Here is a 16335-nt window from a genome sequence, read left to right as displayed (position 1 = left end):
TCATAACACCGATGTGTAGTTACTTTACGTGCTGTGCTGTGAAGCAAGAGCGTGATTAATGCGGAATCTTAACCCAGCCGGCAACCCACAACGCCACTCATCCCCGGCGGCGTTACTAGGGAATTGCTATCTTTCGCTTTGCCTCTTCCCTCACACACACACACATCCATACACTTCCTATTGTGCATTCCTTTCAAGCGAAACGACAACGGAAGAGGCACGAAAGCAACGGCCAGACAAATCTGCAACATACATGATGCATCGCGTGCGCATCGCTCGATACGCTCGCGGCCCGGCAAGGATAACGAATATCGCAAACAGAATCCGTGCCAAAAGATACGATCCTCTGCGGGTAAACGGTTTATTTTTTTACATTTCTTTCCCACCACCGACTTTTGCACAGCCACAATCGCATTTTATTCGCTTTCTATCTCCCAGCGGGACGGCAACGTTGTTAGTTTCGCAATTGATATGTGTTTTGATTTGTGCATTTGGTCGCTTGGCAACGACGAGCGAAGCGAAGTGAATGAAACGGCAGACGGTTGGAGTCCCATTTTCCCTACCGGTAACAGATTATTTTCCATTAAAACAACCCACCAGCCGCTTGAAAAATGTTTTTAATCATTTTTCATCGAACTTTTTATTTTCAATCCAAATGTTTGTTCGCATGGAAAATGATGGTGCACGATACATGGAAACGTTTATTTTGCAAAACCTGGCGAGGTATCGCTTTTTTCCCATCCGTTGTCCATTGTTTGGCGGGTTGTTTGTTTGTTCTAGGTTTGCTGTCCCCACGGGAGTTGCAGCTGTCCGTTCGGCCATGTGTGTGTGTGTGTGTGTGTGGTAGTTGGAATTGTCGATTTTTCATATTCTTCCACAGCCTGCAAATTTGCATCCCTCGCTTGCGCTGTACGTACTGACGGAAACTGTAATTGGATTAAAGTTCGCATATGTTTATCCCACTGGCCACGGGCACTGGCCCATTGCTCATTGCGGGGTACACAGCTTCCCTGGTACGTTCTGGACGATGGGAAAATGTTATTCTGACCGTGGGCGAAAGCAGATATATTGTTGCTGCCATTTCCGTCCGAGCGATAGCATTAGAAAATAGTTTTAATGAGCGATAGCGAGACGCAACCTGATCCTGCTTAAACGGGGATTTACATTTCAATGCATTCAATTGGCATATTGAGACTTAAAAACGTGAAATTATTCGAGTGCTAGAGCAAGCAAGCTGATTTAAACGCTTTTCCGTGAAATTTACTGTACGCCTGTAAAGTGTTTAATCGCGTAAAAACTCGTGCCTATCGTCTCTATCAACAGTTTCTCAATTCCCTCGAGAAAGAGAGAGATAGAGAGAGAGAGAGAGAGCAAGCGAGAGTGATTTCATTTCAATAATTGTAATTAGATCGCTCTAGCAGCTCCAATCCCGATTGCTCATCACGGCACAATTTACATGCATTACGATCGATCCCTCCGTTCCGTTATCGGGGTTTCTCCAGCGCGACAATGATAATGACACGGGGCTGCCAGTGCGATACGGGAGCTGTAATGGAAGATAAATAAGACGTAATAAAATGTTAATTCCACTGCAAATGATGTGCCACTCCATAAACCGTCTATTGATTGCGGGCCGACATCGGTATGGGGCTGCTCCTGCCTTGATAAGGAAACGGTTCCAATCGTAACCGGTACTAATCCGGCACACGAACTAAGCGAAAGATGCCGTAACACTACTAATATGCATTAGTCTACTTTGTAATGCTTCCGATTGGAGTGAAGCATAAAGTTAATTTGAAGGAAGTGGAGTGCTTCAGTTCAATCCCATAATATTTTATAGAGCACTGTTCAGGCGTCCCAGGCGATGCCTGATTTTTCACGGAAAAAGGGGGAAAAATGGAACAGGAAAACAAACTTTAACCGCTACGATAATTATCATTGATCGTGTTGAATTTATTTGCATGTGGTTATGTGCATCACGGGACTCGATCCATACTCACACACTCGAGCACGATAAATCGGCCAATCTTCAAACGAATGGAAAAACTCACACGCACATACAAACACACACTCACACAACCACGCATTTGAGGCCTGTAATCATAATGATAATTAAAATAATAATTATCACACCGGCCGTTTAATGATAAATGATGATTGTCGTTTGTTTTCGCAAATAACGTCCCGGCTGATTTTGGGCGGTGGCAGGCATATCGTATAGCAGGTACTTCCGTACCAAAGCCACGGCACGGCGCGAGCCATTGCGAGGCTCCGCAGCGCAGCGGCAGCACATTCCATTCGAATGAAAGAAACGAAAATAATGAAGGTTGCAATTAATATTGTGGATATGATTTTATTTATTAATTCCTGATTCATGCTTGGAAGGTTTCCACTTTGCGCAGCAAATGTTATCCTCCATCGGTGGGTGGAAGCTCGATTGGCTGGCGGTTTGTGCGTTTGTGTTCCGCGTTATGCCATTCTGTGAGCCCTTTTGCGGGGGTATAGTATGCGAAGCGCCGAATGAGTTGCAATTTGGCGACGGACACGGTGTGCCTCGGCGGAAACGGTTGGTCGGCCGTTTCATGCATCTCTTATTTCGTTGGCATTGAAAGTCGTTATTTTTTGTGTGCGTGTGCCGCTTGATGGTTTACTTCTTTGCACCATTTGCAACCACAGTAGTACATCGGTGCAAACGCGTCCTGCCTGTTTCCCTCTAAAACCATCCCAACCCCATGGTTGCATAAAATGCCATTAATGTTTCGGCTGTTGTTCTGGTGCGTTTCGCTGCGCCCACTTACCTTGGTGGGAGGTGTGCGATGAGGAGGTGCCATTCTTGTCACCCGGTCCCTCCAAATGCTTTATGCGATTCTACCTTCCGCTGGTACGTACACTGCAGCCCACACCGAAGTTGAGTGGAGCAGGAAATATGAAAACGGTTGCGTCACTAATTCGTTAATTTTCCATTTTCATTTAATGTCGATATTTATATTTATTATTACTGAATAATTCATCGTACTCCGGTGCGTTTGCACACGCGCCCACAGCCGCACATGCAGCGTAATTGAAATGGGACAGGAGGCTACCACTGGCGGCCGCTGGTTCTCCGTTATAGTTTCACTCCCTTTTTGTGCTGTGGAATTGTTTTTGCTTTGCTGTGTACTTTGTCATGACACAATTGTCCTTCCAGGTGGAAGATTTGGTACCACAATTCGTTACTCCTCAGCACTTGGTTCGTTGCGAGTGCCATTGCCGATGATACAAAATCCGGGATTATAATAACGCTTGCGCCGGGAATTGCTATTTATTGGAAGCAATTAATTGGTCCATGATTGCATGGACATAGTTAATTGATGTTTGAATTACGGGTCGTGATTGGTGTAGTTACATATTTGAGTTTCACTCATTAGTTAATCTAAATGTGTGCTTATAAGCCAATTGTTGTCAAACAATAGTTAGCTTTTTTTACCACAAATCTAAAAACGGTACTTGGGAAGAACTTTTCAAAATGAGCATAAACTACTCATAATTTCTACGTTTTACTTTTTTTTGTTGTTGTATTAAATGGTTCTTCTTCATGTGTGTTCCTCTAAATTGTTCATTTTTGTCTGCAAAATGTAGACTTTTATCATACGTATTTCATTAAATGAACCGTTGTTTAAGAACTCTATGTTAAAAACACTGATCTAGTAGTATCATTGACAACTGCCAAACTCTTCTCAAGCATCCAATCAATTGTTAGCTTTCTCTTGAAACATAGCCCACAATTAACTGCAAAAATGAGCTCCAAACTATTCTAAAACACAATCAAACACGTTGCCGGAAGGAAATAGTGCACCGGAAAAAGGATTAGACAACATCCGCCGAACAGTCTCTATGCTCGAAAAGCTACATTCGACACGACCAAGACGACACTGTCCCTGTTGGCTGTTTGCAACTGTTCTCCTATGGCAGCCGTGCCGGCAAAACTCCCCCAAACACACACACAAACGGACATCTCGACAAAGAAAACTCAAACCCGTCGGTGCGAAAAACTTCTTCCAAATAAACACAAACAGCCAAACTTCCCGCTCTTTCCCTCCCCCAGCAGGTGATTTATTTTCACCGAAAAAGCCACCAAGCACCGGAAGGAGGCTTCCAAGTTTTCTTAGAAAATTCGTCAACCCCCCACACACTCTCTCTCCTCTCTGCTCCCGATGACTACCAGCACAGGTGCGATCACGATAGTGGGTGTGATGTGCGTGTACCACGAGCATGAGCTGCTGTGTGTACACGTACATGAGGCGAGAAGCTATGAAAAGAACGAGAATTTCACAGCCTGGGCAGATGTTCGCTTATCTCAATATGCAAATGTGCTGCCCAGGCTGCTTGCCAGGCCCGCGGCAGGCGACAAACAGGGCAGCAACAGGAAATTCTTGTTCGTAGTTGAATTAAATTTCCCACTTATTATTCCTTCCGGTTTTGCCCGTGAGCCGGTCTCCTCCGCCCAACCTGTCACTTCAGTTCACGGTTGTCGCGAAATTTCGCCCGAGATTGCGCGTCTCCTAATTTGCGCTCCTGCCCCGTCCACGGCACGAAGTTCGAGCAGGCGACGAAGATTGGCATTCGACCAGCGAACCTGTCTCAGGGAAAGTTGAACGATCGAGCTGACATTTGCGTGACGGAAGCAACGTAAAGCGAGCAAACAAAAACCGTCAACCCGAAAAGGTCATCCGAAGCCAATTACACTCAAACCCGGTTATAGTGGGGGGAGGGGCGAAGGGCCGTCTATGGCGGAGTTATCCTTTCGGACCGAAATTGGGTATCAATTTCAGCTGGTTTCCGGGTTACGGACACGGGCGGTGGGCAGCCTTTTCCGGCCGGCAAAGGGTTGAAACCATCCCGGTACGGTACTGTCGGACTCGGTTGACCACGGGACCACGGTTGCTGGTCAGTCGGTGCCGGTGGCAGGACTTGTTGTGTCGCAGCCATGCGGCGGACGGAAGGGAAAAATATTCACGGCTCAATGCACGACGAGATGGATTCTGTTTGAAGTGGCAGCGAGATGTGATTTAATTTCATGCCAAATTTAACGCCTCCCGGCGGATGCGGATGTGGGTTCGGTTACGTTGGCAATGGTGTGCTGCCAATTGTTGACTAGGGTGTGGTACAATAAAAAAACTATCCACGTTTGTCCTTGTGCAAGCGGGTCAACAAGTAAAAGCCCGCGGGCAACAAAAAAGCCGTGCTAGGTGTACCGCTCGTGGTGTGAAAATAGCACGAACTGAATTATTGCCCGTGTTGCTCTAAGTGGAAACGAGCATATCATACATAAATAAATAACGTAGTTTTTGTTGCAATTTACTATGCGTTGGATGCAAAAAATATCAAAAGATAAACTGTGTTTGACACATCTTTGAATGGTTTATATCTGTCGCAATGACAACACTCTTTTGAGGACATTTGTGCCTAAATTAAGCTCAAACCATCGATTGTTACAAGAGCACAAGAGCGTTATACTCCACAAACGATACATCATCGTGCCCTTGAACCTTTCCCCATGATGCAAGGCAATAAACCAAAGCTTCCTGGTTAATACAACCCATCCGAGTGTTCCGTCGAATCCGTAAAAGTGATTAGTACTAATTACACACCTTTTTCCTCCGCCTCGCCCAACCAATCTTCATCGAACCGAACAACTTTATCCCAACAAACCGGCCGAACATTCTGACGTCAACGGCATGCGGACAGCACGTTCAATTTCTCACCTTCGTTCTATTGCGCCGTTACTCAGGAGAAGAGATTTGTGTGTCAATATAACAAATTGATATCCATTTGCGTCGAGTTGAGTGGAGCCTACGGACGGGTGGCAGTGGCTCTACTCGTTCATAATATACTTCTGCTCTTAATAAATTGCTCCAAAAATATGCTGCAGCACAGGGCCGATTGTTGGTGGAAACCGGACAATAAGCTGACGGAGCAGCACCCTCTTTCCCGGCCCGTCTCTTGGAGTATTCAGCTCCTGTTCTCGTGGCCATAACGACGCACAGTTGCCAAGTTGTTGTAGCGCACAACAACAGAAGGACTAAACCCCTTGCTTACCAAGCCTGCTCGCACCGGCAAGACGCATTGCTGGGCGACTTTCGGGGTACAGTTAAATAACTGTAACAGGGGATAAAAAAAAAAGAAGAAACGAACCAAAACTCTAATAACATTAGCATAAGGTGAATTATTCCCGCGACATACAACGGCGAGCTGTCATTCATACGAGCACGGCGCTGAGGAAGGAAATGGACAAAATACCAACTGCGCCCACGGTCGGATTTTCCCCCGGGCCCCCGGCCGACCAGGATCCATAATACATCCGGTTTTGTGTGCGAGCTCCATTCACCGGTGCTCAAATCACATAACTACATTGGCAGCAAATTTTTCCGACTATATCCTGCCCGAACACAATGAACGCGCGTGCTCGTGGTGGGTCACGAAGGAAACCCCCGGCCTGGGTAGGAGCTGTGTCAGTGGGCATGGTAATATCTCGGGCAGGATTAGTACAATATGCCGTCGACGTTGATGTGATCGTCTAGTTTTGATTGAGACATTTCTTCACCGCAAGCGAAGATTGTGGTGAACGGCGACAACTCTCACACACACACACGACCGTGGAGACTATTAATGTAGATTGGGCACGAAACGACGTTCATTCCGACGCATCGGGAAAAAAGGGGGAGAATTGTAAGCACCCAGCCAAAGCATATTGGAATTTTGGACCGTCAACGCCCCACACAAGGGGGGAAGTACCCACGGAAGGACCGTTCTGGCAGGACCACCCAACCAGCCAGAAGGAAAGGCTTAACTTTTACGACCATTTCCATCGGGGATTTTTACCCCCTAACTGAACACCACTAGGACGATTGCAAGCAACGCGCCAAGAAGCGAAGGACAGAAAATGCAACCAAAAGGGAAGTGAATGAAAGGCAAGTGCCTGACGAGAAAAAAAACATACGTACAGTGCCGATGTCACCCCATATCCCTTGGACGTTCCACTCTACGGGGTCGATTGTGATGGCACGGAAGCTCCCTCCCTCCTGCTTTCAGTGAGTTTTTACGATCCATGACGATTTTGATGCTATAAATTTTAATTCACTTTAAATCTAATTGAATTGATTTACGCCCAAACCACGGGATGTGGCCGGAATTCAACTGAATGGCTCCGCTGTCCATCCCTACACTGTCATCGGAACATCCAATGAAGTCAGATTAAGTGTGCTTGTTGGGTTGGAGTGTGTGTGTGTGTGTGTGTCTGCGCTTGCTGAACACTTTTATCCCTGCTGCACCCGCGGCCGGACCAACCGTTGGGGATCAAATTTTATTAAACACTTCAAACAATAAACTTTTCCGATCAACCATCCAAGTGCCTTTGCTGCTTGCGACTAAAGTGCCGATGAGCGCCAGTTAGTCAGCGCACCGAACAGAGAGCAGTTGAATAGAACGGACGAAAAAATCAAAGAAGAGCAAGGAAGGAACTCAAACTGGAATGGAAAAATAAAAATAAACTCCATTCAACCACACACACACACGCGCATCGACAACAGCGAGGACGAAGTTTTGCCTTTGACTTACAGGCCCCACTCACGGACTTACAGCAGCCACCGCGTAGCGTTTGATGTATAATGGGCTGGTTAATAAAATCTCCACGCTATAAATTTAATGAAATTAACTTGTTTTATTTACCGGAGCGTACTTGAGAGTGGATCGCTGCGATTTGATGTGCGCTAAAAAAAAAAGGCAAATATATGGCACCAGCTTTCACCACGTACGCTAGAGTGTATTGATGGGTTGATGATGGAGGGGTCGGAGTCTCTGCTGTCGGAGCATAAGCAAACATGTTGCTCTGGAGCGCTGTAATGAAAGCGCTTTTTAAAGTGAGCTCATGAGTTTATAATTTATTAATTGAGTGCGGTCGTGTTGAAGCTTCATGTTGAATTCAATTTTTGGCAGGTTTGGAAAAGAAAAAGAGAGTTCTTGAAATAGGAGTGTATTTGCAAAGTGAAGAAGCTCTTAAACACTCTCGTCGTTTGCTGAAATATTATCAACACATTTCTTTATGCCATCGTAGTTCGTAGTTCTCGGAAGTTATCAACTACTCGCCTACTGACTTCTCCGTACACTGAGCATGATTACACATCATCATTACGCCGCAGCTGTCACCTTTGTGCTCAGTAGATCCGGCTGTGTAATTAGTATTATTTCCGAAAAAAAGGAGACAACGCATTCAACGCCACACACACTTGCAGAAAAGCATGTGAAAAAGGCCAGACACCGGTCACACCAGAGCAAACAACAACGAAAAAAGCATCCATTTTTCCTCCCTACACTGAAGCCTCCTTTTCAGCGGAGCTGAAAATTAATTTCAAAAAGCGCTTTCAGCTCACTACCGAGGGCTTTGATTAAAAACTGATTACGACTCGTTCCGTCCGGTGCATTAATGCCAACGCGTTCCAAAAAAAAAGTTTCACCAGTACAACTAAAATCTGCACCCAGCACCAAGCGTCCACTGCTGTACTAGACCTCATGTAGTACAGTGAGGATCAAAAACTTTGCCCAACTCGTTCTCACCCACCGATAAAGCACTTTCTTTTGGCTGCCATTACAAAAGACATCGTAATGAGGGTTCACAAACGCTATGGGCTGTATGTGTATGTGTGTGTGTGTAAAAATCGCTTGCGCAAGGTCGTCCTTCATCATGGAGAGTTTCAGTTGATGAAAACAAGGAACTGGGAAGAGCAGTCCCCCTTACCCAAGCATCGAAACGTTGCTGCCCGCGGTGCACACATTTTCCACCGAATTTACCACTCATTACGCGCCGGCTGCCCCCTCGCGAAGGACTAAAGTTTGGGCCACATTCTTCAACACACGCGCGGACACGATTTTCGCGTCAAGTTTGGCGTTCTTCTAGGAAACAACTATATACGCTCCAAAAATGCGCCCCAAGAATGGGGAGGGGGGCGGTGTACTGAGTTTGTTTAAAAGTTTTCCACCGTTGCTCGATAATCCTTACTCCTCGAGGATGATGTTGTAAAGTCAGGGATTGTGCGCGATGTGTGTGTGTGTGTGTGAGTGGGTGGATAATGCACATGAATGAGGAAGCTTTTGCGCTTCCGATAAGAGTTGGCACGAGGCACGGTAAGGAAGGGATGTAAAAAGGTTTATGGAAAAGATTTTGACAAGAATGCTGACACGAGGAGGGACTACGTTGAATGCTTTGACGGAAGTTGATGCTGGAAGATGCGGTTGCAGGAAAGTTGCGTAAATGGAGCAAATCGATGAACAGCAAAGTTGCACATTGAATAATTCGCAAGGCAGGTATCGATGAAAATGTTTGTAAGCTCTTCCGGCACTCACACACACACACGTCTAGTTGAAATAATACATTAATGTTTATAAATACATTCTATTGTACTTCATTCAGACGTAGAAGGAAAAAGACACTCAAAAATAGAATGCCGGCACTACGTAAGCTTACGAAATCAATTCTGAACAGTGCGATGACGTATTTTTGTTCGGCGTTCCAGTTATAACCTAAATAAATCGTCTCTAAACGCTTTAATAGATAAAAGGATTTATTACTAATAAAAGTCAGAGATATCTTATGCGACCAAATGGCATAGATCTTTCTCTATTCTGGCACTTTTGTTGGCCTCAACGCACTAGCAAATGCCACGCATTTTCACTTGACATGCGTTACAGTATCTAAACATTTACAATAATGTCTTATCAAGCGCAAGCATCGCATTGTTACTCCGGCGTGTCATATCAAAGTTGGCAGACGTTCACCGATCTGCTCCACGATAAGATTGTACTACTACCGTTATTGTACTTTCCCAGGAAACAACGCACACCATTTTCATTTCTATCAAATTTTCCTAAAATCCCCCCCCCCCCTCCGCCTCGATCGCTATGTTATGTACCCCCCGCAGTCGAGCGCACTTGCGAGAAGCGGCCACGTCTTGCCGCTTCGAGGAAACTGCCAACTCCGAGGCACAAACTCAAACACAAAACGCAATCGTGCTGTAAAATTTAAATTACTTATCTTGCCATTTACATCAGCTTGGCAGCAGTTTCTGTTATTGGAATGAGGTGTGGAACCCGCAAGCGAACCGCGTACACTCGCGTTCCTATCTGTTGTTGATGTTGTTGCTGTTGGAGTCGAACGAACCGAGATGGCACGCTTTAGCTAGACGTTGTGTCATATTTTGCGGTTATTTCATTTGCCATGCTGGATGCAAACGGCTCCGATTTTGACCGTTTGCCACATCGGTACATCGGTGTTGCGAGAAGAATTTCTAAAGAATTTGGGATCGCTGGTGGGTAGGCAACCTTAGGCAGCTTTTAGACAGCCAAAGCATCCCTCGCATCCCATCCGTAGACATGGTCTCATGGCTTGAGCAGCCCCCCTGCAAGCGGCAGCAGCAGATTTACCCGAACGCATTTTGCTAATACAATTTTCCTATTTTGTTTTGATTCGAGTTGAATGAGTTTTATCGCCGGGCACAGTAATGGGGAACGTTTTAAAAATATGCTTTCTTGCCGAAACGAACTTATAGCTTTAAGTTGTCTGGGCAATTTTGTTTACATTTTGTTTTGTTGTTTATTTTTCCGCCGCCTGCGCGTACACCCGCGGGCGCTTCTTTTCATCAGCAGCGCTGCCATTACAGCAAACTTTTCATCCCACTCCACGGGACAACGCCGTACGCCACAGTGCCTTCACCATTTGTGACGACTTAATTTTGATGGCTGAGGCGTTTTCTAACAGCGGAACCATAATACCGGTGCTCGGGGACTGTGAGGGAGGTACTAAAACTACCAGCCCAAAACTACACACATCCCAGTGCCGTTCAACCCGTCCATCAGTGGGAAAATCCCCGTCAGAAAACGGGGCACCATTCAGTGGTATTCACGAATTTGGAGTATTGGAGTTTTTCCCATTGGTTTTGGGTTCCCTGCCAACTGCTCATTCCCATTCCCCTATTGCCAGCAACTTTAAAACCTTCATTATAAAACTGCAATCGACATTTTCACGCCATCCCCTGCGTCAGACGTTCAAAGGCAATTTCCGGTGGCGCGTTGAAAAGGACTCGCGCGAACGCGCAAAAACTTACCCGTTAAAAGGTACACTCGGGCATGTAGATTGGTGAAAAAAAAACACTCACACACACACACACACACACACACACACAAACACCCAATCCGGCTGGGAAAATCAAACGAACTATAGCGTTCATCAAAACCTCGCCCGCGAACTTGCGATGAATCGAGCTGTCCTACCGCCGACGCCCACCGACACCGATCAGGAATCGAATTTTGCATTGCGCGGCCCGCTGCTGATTGCATGCGATGATAGTTCGTACCCCTCCCCCTCCCTCCCATCTGTCAGAGGAAGGGGGAGAACACATAGAAGAGGGGGAGGGGAGTGCTCGGCCGGAGGCTTGCGGGGAAATGGAAACTATAATTTGAAATTATCGTTACCAGCGGCAGATCAATCAACTTTTTTCCGATTGTTCGAACCTCGACATTTCGTGTGCGTTCTTGGGGTGTGGTGTGTGAGCGAGTTTCCTTTTTTTGTGTTTAGTTTGCCAACACCGCCATCAACACCAGTAGCAGCAAACATCTCACTTACTGGTGTGGGAGGCTCGCCTTTTTTTTGTTGTTGCTGTTGCGTTGTGATCCACGCCTCAGAGTTTAGAACGTTTACGGGGCGTTCGGCTGTGGGGTAGCATAGGGTGGGCAAATAGGGTCGTGTCTACACAATCGACAATCGTGAAATTGGTGTGAAATGTTATTTAGCGTTTGGTTACCATTTGTTCGCGATCTAACACACTTTCGACGGATGTTTGGAAGCGAATCCACCTCACAGACAATTTGAAATAAACATGGAAGTAGAGCTCTTACGTTAGGATTAATCCTTAAACCTTAGAAGAGCGCTTTAAGCAATATGTCTCCTAAGGTTTTGGAATGCTTTAAATCATTCCGTAATGTCCCTCCCGGCCAAAGCCAAAGCCATTCCAATAATTAGCTTTCCGTGTAGAGTGGGCGGCCCATTCTGCGCCTGCTTCGCTTGTCCAAAACGATAAAATCCCAACCGTTTTTCGTATCATGTGCATGTGGCTTTAATCTGCAATTTTTCTTTTTGCCTTCAAACCTTCCCCTTCCCACCCTGACCCCACCGCTGTCACAACAAGTGTCACAAACCTCTGGACCGATCCGAAGGCGCGTGGTTGCCTGCATTCCCTCCGTCCACGTGCTACACGACGACCATCCACGAATCATTTCGTCCAGTTTTATGAGACAATGTGGCCAGCCACGGTTAGCTTAATTTTCCATTTCCATTCTCTTATTCCTTCCTCGCCGTACGCCCACATAGCTGCCAGATACTTCACAACAGCGCAGCCACGCAAAGTTGGAATGAAAAACGTGGAAATTACAGTGAAATTAAACTTCCCAACCAATCCCATCGGTTGTTGCCACCGCTGCTGCTGCTGCGGCTGCTGTTACCGTTTTTGCCTCAGCGTTACTTAAGCGGAAGCGCAACCTGCGAAACGGTTGCGGAAAAATAAAAGATCTGCTAAAGGTAGAAACAATTACTAATTCACGAATGTATCTTGAGGTCCTTTTTAATTTAGGACTCTTTACGATTATGGCCGCAGCGGCCCAGGAATGTTGTTGAGCGCGTGTTCCGATCCACCTGGCCTGGCGCCTGTTGGCGAACGGTCTGAGAGTCGTATATTGCTGGCCAGCTCCCCCCCCCTCCCACCCACCGGATGCGGATGCTTTTTATGTCACTCGTCCATTTTTCTTTACTTGCTGCGAGTTTGCTTTTTTGCCCTGTTTGGTTACATTCACGTTTCATTGTTACCCAGATACGCCCGGGCCCGGGCCCGGAAGTGTCCGAATTGTTTCGTAGCAACATTAATTCTCCGTAACAAAACAAAAAGGCAAACCAGGTAGACACGGGCGGGTTTGCACAGGCTTCCGACACCCGTGCACCGTTGCTGGGCGCTGTCCTGCACGTCCTGCAAAATGGCTACTACCTACACCACGAAACCGGTGCTCGTGTCTGCGGTTTGAGTAACAGTTTTGTTTTGTTTGCTCTGTTTGTCCTGTCCTGCTGGCGGCCAGGGCTCTAATCCTGCCCATTAAAGGGTACCGGCGCGCAGGTCATGGTTGCGATGGTTCGAGTGCGCTATTCCTTGGGGAGATCTGGTTCGTTCCTTTTTAATGTTCGCATTGCGTGTCTTCCGCGCAGGGCTGGCAGGGATAAGCGCAAGGGGATACAATAACGCAACGCATTAGTCGTGCGCTGGTGTAGTTCCCCACTGAGGGCGACAGACGGGAGCGGGAGGAAGCCGAGTTTCGATTCGCTGGGACAACGTTCACCACTAATGTGTCACGAGACAGACCATTTTCACTTCTTAATGCGGGCTTTCGATGTGGCTTCCCGGTTGTTTGAAAGCTTCGCTGAATGGCGTCGGTCGGAAGGGGGAGGCACGGGAATGTTGTTTGTTGTGGGTGGACGTTGATTTGAATTACCATCCCTACCGCCTTTCGCCTGTTCCTGTGTGTATGTGTGTGCGTGTGCTTTGCGTTGCCGTTATACCGATACGGTGCGGTACTATCCCCGATCGCAGAGGCTTCATTACGTGCGGCTTTTGCCGTGGTACCAGCGCACCATGGAAGAGATTGAGTTTGTTGCCTGGATGGGCGCAGGAGAATTAGAGAAAAACGAGACTTTATACACGTGTCGGGTGGGACACCGGAAACTGGAAGGGAGCCACCTGCCACTTGGCCTGGACGCGGGCGCTCAAAGTGCGCTGACACTGCACAGACATACACACAGGCGGAGAGTTTTACTGCAGCAAATTAATGAAGTAATCAAGCTGAAGCTGCGGTCGTTTGGCAGATAGCTTGTAATTAGTGAATGTAAACGATTCTTCGTGCTGCATGGCAAAAGTGACGCAGCACGCAATTTCGGCCGACAGCAGGAAGTTCCGCTGTCAGCGGCTGTCGCCAAGGTGCGTAGGTTGAGCTTCAATTCCACCTCGCTCCGCATTTCTCCGCAGCCCCGTCATCAGTAGCAAACAGGCGCAGGGGAGTACATATATTGTGAGCGTATGTCATGAATTATAGCTGAAAAAGAGCTGTATGCAACAGCAGTTGTTTGATGGATTGAAAGTATTTAAATAAAATGTGTTCTGGTTAATTTACAATGGAATTTTCAAATTTCAGATTTGAAGTGATATGATTGAAAAGACATGAACGTTATGGTTTATTCAATCCATTTTAGTTCATCTTCTTTTTCTTCTTCTTCTTCTTCTTTGGCACAACAATCGTTTTCGGTCAAGGTCTGCCCTGTACCACTAAAGAGCTTGGCTTTCAGTAACTTACTTATTACCCATTGCAAGATAATCAATCGAGGCTTGAACCCATGACGAGCATGTTAATAAGTCGTACTATCTGACAACTGTACCACGAGACCGGCCATCATGATGCATTGTTATAAAACACTAGATTGCCATGGAAATGTTGAGTTCATCCATGATCAAAGTTCACCATCCATTCCTACAGTTTAATGATAAGATGTACATACAGATAACAAACATCTCATCAAAGCTAAACCCTCCATCGCTCCAAGGTTACCAAATGTCAGACGAAAGGTGTTCAACCTGCTCATCATGGCAGACTCCCTCCCGTGAATGTTGATCAATTAAAGCCAAATAAAGCTCCGCCCAGCACTCCCTCCCGCCGGCAAGTCACACAGGTCGCATACATTCCCATTGTCATCGTCGCTCCGTTGCTTACCTGATCTATGCGTGCCGCGCCAAGTCAATGCACACACACACACACACCTATGTCGAGCCGGGGGATGACTTTTTCCCTTTTTTCACCCTCCCCATCCAGTGCTTTCTTTGTGCGTGTCTGTTGTCCCCCGAAAAAAACGAAACCTGCCAGCTTACTCTGTCATACACCTTCGGCTCCGTTCGGTGCGGCTCAGCAAAAATCGTGCACCGGCGTGGAAGGAAGGAATGATACCACACAACGACAACAACGACCGCCAAACAAACAGTGCCGGAGAGATACGCAGAGCGATAGAGCAAGAGAACGTATGAAAGAAACGGTATCCCTAGTCACAACGAAATTTATCGTTGCGGCCCTAAATAAATAAATAATATTAAATTCCCCTGAATGAATCAAAAAACCATAAATCACGATAAGTGATAAATTATATGTTTGGTCAGCGTGGTGGACTGATTTTTCCCCTTGTCTCGCAGGGCTTACTGTTTGCTTGCGAGTACGTCACAACAGTCAGTCAGCCGGGTCTCTCATACGTTCACCATCCCGCTGCTTTCGGGCGGGAAGACAAACAGGCCCCGTACAAGCACCCCCGGAAAACAAGGGACAAGAGAACGACCTCACAAATGCTCACAAGTGCGTGCGGACGTGCGTGTGTTGGAAATGGTCTTGAAGGCGGTATTCTATCGTCTTCATAAGCACGTGCTTTTTCGAAAGCTTCCTAAACCATTAACAACGTGCTCGTTTGTTGAAAAACAGGAGGTGCTAAAGCGAAAGTGGCAGAGCACAGGAGAAGTTGGATTAGAGCAAATATATACAAAACAGGTGAGCGGCATGTCACTTGATACACATCACACCAGTTCAGCTGAATAATTGAATGTAAAATCAGTTTTTTCATGCCTAAAGCTCCACTGGTTAGCGCTCATCTTGCACTTTGCGCGCCGCATTAGTGATATTACACGGAAATTCCAAAACAATCCGCAAGACAAAACCATAATCAGTGATCGATCGTGGCAGTTAAAAGAACGCGCCCACACCGCGCCTCCATACAAAACAAAACCTTCAAATAAAATCAGCGAAAAAAGCACACTCCAGCGTGCGCAACAACCAGCCACCCACCCAGCACGTGCTGGCGCAAGCTTCCCATCCCTAGCTCCAACGCGCCAATTCCAATTTGCGTTCTCATCAGCGGTGTGCAGTGGTGGAATACAGCATAAAAAAGGGGAAAGCAATTTCCCGTTCGTTATGGCGGAAAACCGCGTAAAACTTTCATGAATATCGCTCAAAGCGTTATTCCGATTATTCATTTTTTTATTGTTGCGCATGAATAATCATTGATTTTTCTTTTTCATTTCAATTTCAGAGCTTTTATTTTCTCTTCTGTTTGAAGATTCTTTTTGCTTCCACTAGCAAACGGTTCAGCGTTTTTTTTCTCTCTCTCTCTCTCTCTCTCTCTCTTTCCCTTTACTGTGTGGCTTCGCATTCCCATTTCGTCGCTTTCGGGCCGGCAGT

Source organism: Anopheles arabiensis, chromosome 2 (genome assembly GCF_016920715.1).
Source record: "Anopheles arabiensis isolate DONGOLA chromosome 2, AaraD3, whole genome shotgun sequence".
NCBI lineage: Eukaryota > Metazoa > Arthropoda > Insecta > Diptera > Culicidae > Anopheles > Anopheles arabiensis.
Note: the sequence above shows the minus strand (reverse complement) of the source record.